The 10,003-nt window shown below is 37.3% G+C and overlaps 1 long non-coding RNA gene across 1 annotated transcript; it reads right to left on the bottom strand.

Annotated features, from left to right (window-relative positions):
- Positions 1-397: 397 nt before the first annotated feature.
- Positions 398-7,092, bottom strand: LOC134171137 (uncharacterized). The gene is made up of 3 exons (XR_009967502.1): positions 6,958-7,092; positions 5,339-5,384; positions 398-2,364 (listed from the first exon to the last, which is right to left on the bottom strand). It is a non-coding gene; the product is annotated as an uncharacterized LOC134171137 (long non-coding RNA).
- Positions 7,093-10,003: the final 2,911 nt, after the last annotated feature.

Below are 10,003 nucleotides of genomic sequence, written 5' to 3'. Positions count from 1 at the left end.
TCGTAAAGGTTGGCACTGACAGAGAGGTGATAGGTATCATATGCAGGAAAACAGAAAAAGATCTCTGATTTCACACAAAACATATATATATATACTCAAAATTATGGCCATCCTGTTAAGGACTTGTCTACTGCATAGTGTGCATTATTTATTAGGAACGATTTGTCTCTCTTTAGTAATTATTAAAAACCCAACATTTGCTACCAGAGGCTATACATTTGTCATATTTATACTTATTCATTCTTTACAAGCAAAATGCAATATCTTACACAATGTTTTAGTCTTTATTGCCAATGATTATCACACAATTATTGAGATTTCCAAAGAATCTGAAAAGAACAAGTCAAATCAAAGATTCTGTGTCATCCTTAAAAAAAAAAAGCAAACAAAAAAAAAAACCCACAAAGCACACAAAACACTATGGTTAAAATATATCATATTGAATTTCTGTGGAACAATAAAAGCAAAATGTGCATAAGTCTGACTGACATGGAGACAGAATTTTCCTAGATATGTTGGCATGAATATGCCTGTGTGAAAAGGAGCAACGTCTTAGTTTCTGCAGTATTACACACAGATTTGAGGCATCCTACTTAAAAGATTTGCAAAATATATTGCCTAAGGATACTCAAAGGGTTGGAGATGCTTAAGACGCCAAATCCCAAGAAAGGACTTTTATGGAAAAATCATTCTAGGTGATATGCAATGACCTCATCTCACACAGACACTGCATTTTCCATTCTGCTGAGAACTGACCATCAATCCACACTAACTGCAAATATTAACAGAGTTGAATATTATACCAGTCCTGCTGATGCCTTCCACAGATCAGCTCAAAACAAAGGCAAGCCATGCAACCACAAGCATTTATTCTAAAGGTTCAGCCAAGCCACAGATGATTTTCCATGGATGATCATATAAAGTATCCTATTTTATTTCCTTAGAACTTCATTACACTTGACACATTCTAGCTGATTGTCTTGCACAGAACATAAATTGAACTTTCTGCAACAGGAGAAGAAAACTCAAGGCAAGAAAAGCATGTGGAAATGTGGTACAATTCACCCAATAGAGCGTCTGGAGTAGCTGAAGTTGTATATTGTGCTGAAGAGCAGGTATAACGTAGACAAGGTGGATGCTGTCCTCAGTTCCTATCACTGAAGTGCTGCTGCCTCAGTTTGTTTCCCTCCTTCATCTCTCCCACACACAGTTTATGTAATGATTACTCAGCATTACAACTCAACCTGTCCAATGGCTAGTGGGAATATGCATACTGTGTGAGTGCTGTGAAGGTTAGATTTACAGAGCTTGGTGAGTCAGCTGGCCCTCAGCTAGAGTCGCTGTTGGTTTAACATTATTTAGATGTATGCTTAGCAGCTTCTCCTAATGTTTCTCATAATGTATGTTTTAGCAGTTTCTCATCTGTTTCTCATAATGTGAAATAATGTGTCTGACTAAACTAATAAGGGAATGTGGAGGATGTTGAACACAATCTGCCAGCCCTGACTCTCCTCCCACATGTCACCATCCTTTCATTCAGCTTCCTTTTAAGTGAGTAAGAAAAAAAATTTATGAGAATATTAAAAAAGCAATTAAGAAAATAGATTAAAACATTAGAATGAATGAGTGTGCTCCCCTGTTCTCCAGCAACCTTGCATATGTCCGATACCTGGTTACATATTTACTTGAATTCACCATCTTATGAAATTACTACATTTACTGACATCCGTCCGCTACATCTTTCATTTTCAGTTTGTATTCTCTGTCTCATATGTTGAAATCAAATGTCTGTGCTCTGTAGAGAGCACAGCTGGCACCACGACACTCTGCATGGCTACAGAGTTTTCCTCAGCTCTAATCACACAAGTGGTCTGCAGATTGTACATCCTTTGGTTCATGTAGTTTCTCCCGTCTACCTGTCAAACACCATGCACACCTACTTTCCCAGATTAGTAAACCACTACATTGAAAGAAAAGGCTAAACACTGGATTACGACACCTTCCTTTTAGTTTCCTATTTTCTACTCAAACATGTCAGTGGTGGAGACTTGGAAATAACACTCCATCTTTGTCTTAAAGAGATATGGTCTGAGAACAACAGCCTCTACACACTGTGCTTAAGTATTCTGGCTTCAGTTGCTCGTGTTCCCCGTTCTTTCAACTTGTAAGGTGGTTAAATTGTATGTGATTGGAGGTTGTTCAGGTGTGCAATTTTTCTGAGCCTTCAGAGAACTCCTCCACTGGTTGACCAGCAGCAGGATACCACCAAACCAACAGATGGGCTGAGCAAGATTGCTTAAGTCCAAATGTGATTGAACACAGTGAGTTTGAAACAACCTCATCCTTTATAGAGCTCACAATCTGCTGAAAAACAGATAGGAAAATCAAAATGAGAGAAAGGGAAAAATGTCAAAGAAATAATTGGAAATGGGATAAAACAAAATCTGAATGCTGTAGGAAGGAAAAGAGCAAAGAAAGGAAAGAAGAAAACTTTGAACAGGAATAAACATAATGAAACCTGCACTTAGATCATTTAAGCCTTTTGGTGGGTGACCCATGCTTAATAAATAATAAAAACATCCCTTTAGTTAAAAATAAAAAAAAAAAATAAAAATATGTTTAATGTTTTCCTTTTACAAATTCAATCCCCTGTGTTATAATTAAAAGAGAAAAAGAAAAATAGTAAGCGCGAACCACACAGAAACCTGTCTCAAGCAGCAGAACGAGATGCTGACAAAACTGGCTGTTTACACAGATCTCTACCCAGCAGCGATACCATGTGTCTCTAGAAATGTTTCCACTAACTTCAGAGGACTTTGGATCACCACCTTCCAATATTCCCAAAAAGACCAAGCGCCACTCTTACACAAACTCTATCAAATGGTCAGGTGTTCACATGCTTAACCATACTTGCCATATGACAGCTAACAGCTTATTTATGTAGATTAAGAATCATTTAATGTCATGAGGTAGTGTGGGAAAAGTTTGTCTAGAGGTTGCTGCTGTAGGCACAGGACTATTAGCATCAGCTTAGTGGGTGCTTGCCCAAACCCCCACAGTCTGGGCCAGCAATGATGTGAATGTATCGCCAGGGACAGGATGTCTATACCCAGGTGTCCTGGGTTCAGCAGTAGCAGTCATTTTTCTCCTTCTTGGTAGCTGGTGCAGTGCAGTGTTTTGACTTTCCGCCTGGGAACAGAACTGATAGCAATGTTTTGGTTTGGCCAAGGACTTTGTGAGCCTCATGCTCTGCCAGGGAGGACGGGAAGCCAGGAGGAAGCAGAGACAGGACACCTGACCCAAACTGACCAAAGAGGTATTTCATACCACAGCACGTCATGCCCAGGATGTAACTGGGAGTTAGCCGGAAGGGCTGGGAGACTGCAGGGTTGGAGGAGGTATCGGTCAGAGCTTGGTCGGGCTGAAGGGGGTGAGTTATCGGTCGGCTGGTGGTGAGATGTTGTATTCTCTTCCCTTGTTATTTCCTTTATCATTGTTATTATTGGTGGTAGCAGTAGTGATTTGTGTTATACCTTAGTTACTAAAACTGTTTTTATCTGAACCCGTGGGAGTTGCATTCTTTTCGATTCTCCTCTCCGTCCCTCTGGGAGTAGGGGGAGGGAAAGAAGGGGGGAAGTGAGTGAACGAGTTACCTGACTGGGTTTAAACCACAACACCAGGCTAGTTTAGAGTTATGTCAGCTGTGGTCAAAAGCTGCAGTCATCTCTCTGGTCAAGGCAAAACCTCAGAGAACCTGGAAACCAGGGGTATGACCAGGTGGATAGGTGACTGGGGATGCAGTTTCCCGACTTTCATACTTTAAACACCAAAACAGTCTTTCCTGAGTGGGTGAGGGGTTTAGAACTTTCTATAGTCACATTTGCTGTTCACAGTTGGGTAGATAAAAGACTATGAAGTTTTCTCACGTTTATCAGTGAACATAAGATGGCTATCAAAGTTGTTTTTATGAGTATTTCTTGGTATCTACATTGGTTTACATCAGCTGTGAGCTTCATTACTCTGGATCTGCTGGTTAATCTTGATCAGATTCAAAGGACATACAGTTTGTTTCCTGATGGGTTCATAGTAGATGTTTGTATAGCTAAAATTACTCATTCATGCAGCATTCTGAAATATTTCCTTTTTTCTGAACAGAATAAAAGCGTAGAAATTCAGGGAAAGAAGCTGGTTTGCAGTACTTACAGCTGGAAAAAGAAGTACCTCAAATCTCAACAGAAAGCATGCTCTTGTATTACTTCCAGCTCAGTTTTGCAGAATCAAGAATTGGATAAGGTTATCTGAATCAAAACAGAACTCTGAACCTTTTGAAGACTGCCCATCACTAATTCAGGACAGACTTGTTTTTCAATGACCACAACTTCAAGCAATCCCAACAGCTGTTTGACCAGGTAAAGGTAGTGATATAAACAAGCATTGGCTTAAATTTTTTCACCTGTCAGAGGAGGTGCCAGAAGATATGGTCGTAAGCATTAATATTAAAGATACATCTTCCTTGTAGTAGTGTGATTATATGCTGTAGAGTTTTACAGTGTTACCTCTATTCCTCTGGCCTTTTGTAAGTCTCAAATAGATGCACAAAATCTCCAGAGGTTTTAAGGACCATTAGGTAGGAAACAACCCTAACTCTGGAATCAACCTAAACTTGTGTAAAAATGCCTGAACTGCTGTGTAATATGTGATTTGCCAAGTTTGAAACCCAGCAGGAGCCAATGTTCTCTCTCTAAAGAACAGTGTTAACATTCAAGGTGGTACATAAGCCAAAGCACCCACCGTCAGTCACAGCCGCCACTGCCATCATCATTATCAAATGCACTTGAGGTTTCTGAAGTCAGAAAGGTGACACATAAAACTAAATTCTGTTCTATTTCTATGTCATTAGTATTATCATTTAAAAGAGTTTTTCAAATGACCTGCTGGGGAAGTGGCATGCATTTCCTGTAAGGTTAAAAATTATTTATAAATTGATAAAATATGATGCAGGGTTAGAATCTTGCAATTCAAATACAACGATGAGTCTCATTCATTGAAGTATGTCCTAAATATCTATAAAGAGTGACACACTATCATTGTGAACACAAACTAAAAAAAACTTAAATAAAAATAATAGAAATGGTAGGAAAAAGTAAGCTTTCTCTTCCTGCATTAATTCACCCCTACCACCAGCAGCAAATTTGCCTTAATTTCTGGAGCACAAGAGATACACAGTCACTGATGTATGCTGGCAAAGGTGAGTACATCTTTGAATCAGAATGCTATAGCCTTCATAGTTAGTACCATACAAGAATTTGTACCCCTATTCCTGCAGAGGTGTCCTTACCTCAGTGCTTGTGGAGCAAAGCTGGAGCCCAGGAAGATTACTGTGCCTGTAAGACAGGAAAAGAGACAAGGGAGAAAGTCAACGTCAATCATTCTTTGAAATACGTGTGCTGAAAAGATGTTTCCCTGGGTTACATACAGCCAACAAACAAATTCTTGTTGGGTAAGATACGAAAAGGCACTAGGGTTTTTGTTGGGGTTTTTTTACTTCTAAAGGGTTTGGGGTTTTTGTTACAATAGGACTGAAAATTTTCCCTTGCGAAAGGTAAGAATGACTTCCTCACTTTATATAACAAAAATTTTACAGCTGAACAATAGAATGACGTTAGTCTACAGTGGAAGTAATATGCTATGGGCCCACAAAGTATTATAATGCTGTGGCAACATCAAAACAGATTTCTACCTTGTTAAAGGAAATATTTTGACTTTTCAAAACGTAATTTCTGTTTTCAGAATGACTTTCAACTGAGACATTTTAAATTTCCACAGTCCATCACAATTTGAATTTAAATAAAGTTCTGAAATGATGATCTTCTGGTGGGAGGAAAGTCTTTTTGTCATTTCTGTGAATCCACCAAGCAGCAGCTGCTTAGCTTCACTTAACAGCTCAAAAAAAACATCTTCAGTCCCACTTCTTTCTTACACCAAAGAGTGAGCTGTGAAAGATCTTCATAATGATGAATTTCCTGATCTGATACTTATCCTACCTCTGTCACTGACCCTCCCCCATGTCAGCTAACCCCAGCACTTCACCGTGCACTTAAAAGAGCTGTACTCCTACAGCAAGAAGTCTGTCAAGGACTAGTAAGTGACAATTTGGTGCATATTTTGTATTAGCTACCCTTGTAGTCAAATAGACCTTGTGTGTGCAATTATGTTTGCAGTCTTGCATAATATAGTTTTCTTTGTAATTGTCAGGTTATTAGCACAGTGTTTTAATTTTGCTTTCTCACAATTATTTGCATGTTTCTTAATTGCAAGTCATTAGCATATGTAAATACTCTATTTCCATGGCGTTTTGCAGCATGAGCTCATTGTGTTGAATTAATTTGTTAGATAAATAACCCTAAATGTTAAAGGAAAATCAGTGTGTATGTACAGTGCATTAATATATATTTAAACATACAGGAAAATTTTATACAATGTCTTTTGTGCATTGTTTAAAATGAGTTAAGTGAAGCCTGTCTATCTTCAATAGTTTCTCAATATATTTACTTTGTTACATAATTGAATATTGGAATCCTGTTCACACATACAGAGAATAATATCTGAATTGCTTGCTTTTCAACAGAATTAAATTACTTTCATATTGTAACATCAATTATTGTTTGGCAGCTGAAGAAGATACTTAACAAGTCAACATTTGCCAGAGGTTAACACAGTTATTACAGATGCCTCCTATTCAGAACTAAGTGGAAAGCTACTGTAAATATATTAATATTTAATGGAAATTTAACTTTCTAAAGGAAACCACAGCAGAAGGGTGTAGCCAATGCCTCTTGAAGCTGACAGGTTTATATCCTTTTAAAAGAACGTGTGACTCACACTGGCAATTCAGAGTAAAGAAAAACCAGATACAATAGCCTGGTGGTTTTAGTTAGACTTTTTGCTTATCCTTACCATTGCATGCAGGAGACTTTCTGTTTACAGGCACTTTACATTGACAGGCTGTTGTTTCACAGTCCAGAGAAGTTAGGACTCGGAGTGCTCTGCTGCTGCATGAGCTTAGCTTGTGATACCAGAATGCAGCACTGAACTGATCTGCAGTATGGGCATGAAAATATTAACTGAGATGCTTAAGAAAGCTTTAAGAGCTGTATTTGAAAAGTGTTCTGTAAATGCAAAAGATTAAGCTCTTACCAGCTTCCAGACATCTGTATATACAATACTCTGGTAGATCAAAGGTCTTTGATATAAAGCAGTTTTCCATCAGATTCAATAAAAAAAATAATGTTACAATTTAACAATTTGCCTTTATGAAAAATTCTGCTTTCTGAGTGTCCTTTCCTCCAATCCTACCTTCAGGGATTGCTTAGCTGTTAACAGTACCAGTGATCTCGAGGTAGTCTTTCTGTAATTTCTATACTCTGATGAAAGCTAACTGTTCTTGGTTAAGGTTTTTATCCATCTAAATTTGCTTAGCTAGAATAGAAACTGACCACATCATTTTTCTCTTGTAAAACAGTGGTGGTATGGTTGCATTTACAGCTCATCCAGCTCACCACATACTTCTTGAGGAGAGCAAGAGAAAATATTGGGTCCTGCAACATGGTTTTATACATGATTCTTTTTTTTATTATATGCTTGCTGTAGGAGATATTCCTATGCCATAACTGTTTAAAGAGCAATGGTATTTAAAAGGTCTAGCTCATAAAATTTCTGCACATATTTTGCATTAACCTTGAAGATTTCCTTCTACCCACCTCAGTTTTTTATCCTTGCTTGATTTGCCATGCAGCCCAGCTGTTTGTCAGATCTAGTCAGACAAAACTATCGCGCAACCTTACTAATAGAGTCTAAGAAAAATAATACAATTGATATGGAAAAGAAAAGTATCTTTTTGGATTATTTCCTAGCAAAACTATCCAGCATCAGGATGGTGCTGGCATGTGCCAGAAAATTCACAATAATTTTTTTGTTGTTGCTTTTGTAATAAAAAACACAAGAAATTTACCATAATAGTTAAAGGTACAAGAACCTATTTGACAACTTTCTAGCTCTAAGTCATGGGAGAAAATATTTATTCATTTATTTATTCATTTATTCATTTAATTTTAGACAGGTAAATAGCACATTGTTCTATTTATTCTCGGGAAAGGGAATGAATCATTTCTACAGTATTTTTTTTTCTTTTGCTTCTTAACCAGGCTACTTTTTAGGTTTTATGCTGATTAACTTGCACATTTCCCTCTCTTACATTTGAATGTCTAAATTTAGAGAAGATCAGGTTTTCCAAGCTTCTTCAATGCTTTTTACTCTTGGCCTTCTCTCTCTCCTCTCTCTCTCGTAATGCCCCTTTCTAACCCAACCAGTAATAAGACTTGACTACCAGTTCTGTAGTCCTCTGCTGACGAATTACTGCTTTATTTCTCTGTGCCAGTTCACGTCTCTGAGTCAAGTCTTCCACCTGAGCCTCTTTGGCTGTTTCCCCAGGTTTTCAACCTGAATATCCCTACGTCAAATAGACCATATTCAAATGAAATTCCTTGCCTTACTTCACCAAAATACAGCTTATCCTTTCCCTTTTCTCTTATTTCAAATACATTTATGATCTTGCTGCTCATCCTGCTTCATAAATACTTTTACGCTTGATATTTCTTCTTTCATGCTTAGTTTCAAATCTCACTTCTTCTATCCAGTATCTCAAAAATCTTTCTTTTCTCTTTGCCTGGATGTAGAGATGGAGTCCTTGTCCAGAATTTGCATTAATCAAGATAAGAAACCACTGATCTCTTCTTCTATGACTTGTACTCTACATTCTGCATTAAAAAAAGGTGAGGAAAGGCTTCTAAAGGCATCCTTACCACAGGACAGCTTCTCCCACTTGCCTCTGGATGTCTGAGCCCTGCAATGACCCCTCTATCTCATAAATCTTTCTCCTTTTCACTTGCCCAGTGAAACGCACTCCACTCATTCACATTAACTTTTCACCTTTTCATTTTTGACATGTCCTTAAAATATCTATTTGTGCACAGGTTGAGTAGCTTCACTTCTCTCTTTTCACTCCTGTTTCAAGTTTTCCAAAGCAGAGACAAAGACATTCTTATTTCAGCTTTCAGGATGGGCCTGATTTGCACTCTTCAACTTATATTGAAAGTTTTTTGAAAGACTCTTTAAAAGCACTTAAGACATTGTTTGACAATCAATTAATTGTATTTATCTTTTCTTCCAGGAGCATATAAATAGCATGATATAGTTTAAACTGATAACATAGTTTAAACTGGTGGATATAGTACTGCACACATACTAATAATATCTTTGAAATTAGAAGACAAATAAGGCTTTTTATTATCATCTAGGTAAGCCTCAAAACAGTAATGACACTTTAACATAGCTGGTCTATAGGAAAGAAAAAGATTAATTTTTAATTGTTATCAATACCAGCTTTCATTTCATCAATGCATTTCAGAACCACCTTCACTTTTAAGGGGAGTTTTCTTTTTATCCCTGGATATAGTTTCATTTTGTAGATGATTTTTCTTGCATCTGCTAGCCATCTTTCTTTTGATCATTGCAAAAGTGTGACCTTGTTCAAACTGTGGAGATTGGGCAATTGTTCTAGGAATGTGTAGCTTGAACAGTTAATATTATATTCATCTCTGTAAAAGATCCCAAATCTTTCACACAAATGAGGTTGCATAAGCCAAGAAATACATATCCCACTACTTTCACTTTTATGATTTTGGAAACCATTAAATAGCATATAAAAAAAAAAAAAAAAAGAAAAGAACATTTGAAATGCAGCCAACTAGTCAAGAAAAAAGGACTCTGTGTCTTTAGGCTGGGGAGAAAAATAAAACCCAATCATTCCAAATGTATTGCTTTAGTCATCTGGTTTCATTCTATTAATGACCTTTAACATCTGCAAAAATATTGTGAGAAGCTAATTTTGTTTGTACTGAGGTGGTGCAGAACAGTTTCTGGCTGTCAGTCTAGGATGTGCTAT

This window comes from Pezoporus occidentalis, unplaced genomic scaffold (assembly GCF_034315485.1).
Source record: "Pezoporus occidentalis ecotype Australia unplaced genomic scaffold, CSIRO_AGI_Poc_V1 ctg4, whole genome shotgun sequence".
NCBI lineage: Eukaryota > Metazoa > Chordata > Aves > Psittaciformes > Psittacidae > Pezoporus > Pezoporus occidentalis.
The sequence above is the reverse complement of the archived record's forward strand: the minus strand, read 5'-3'. Positions and strand labels throughout refer to the sequence as shown.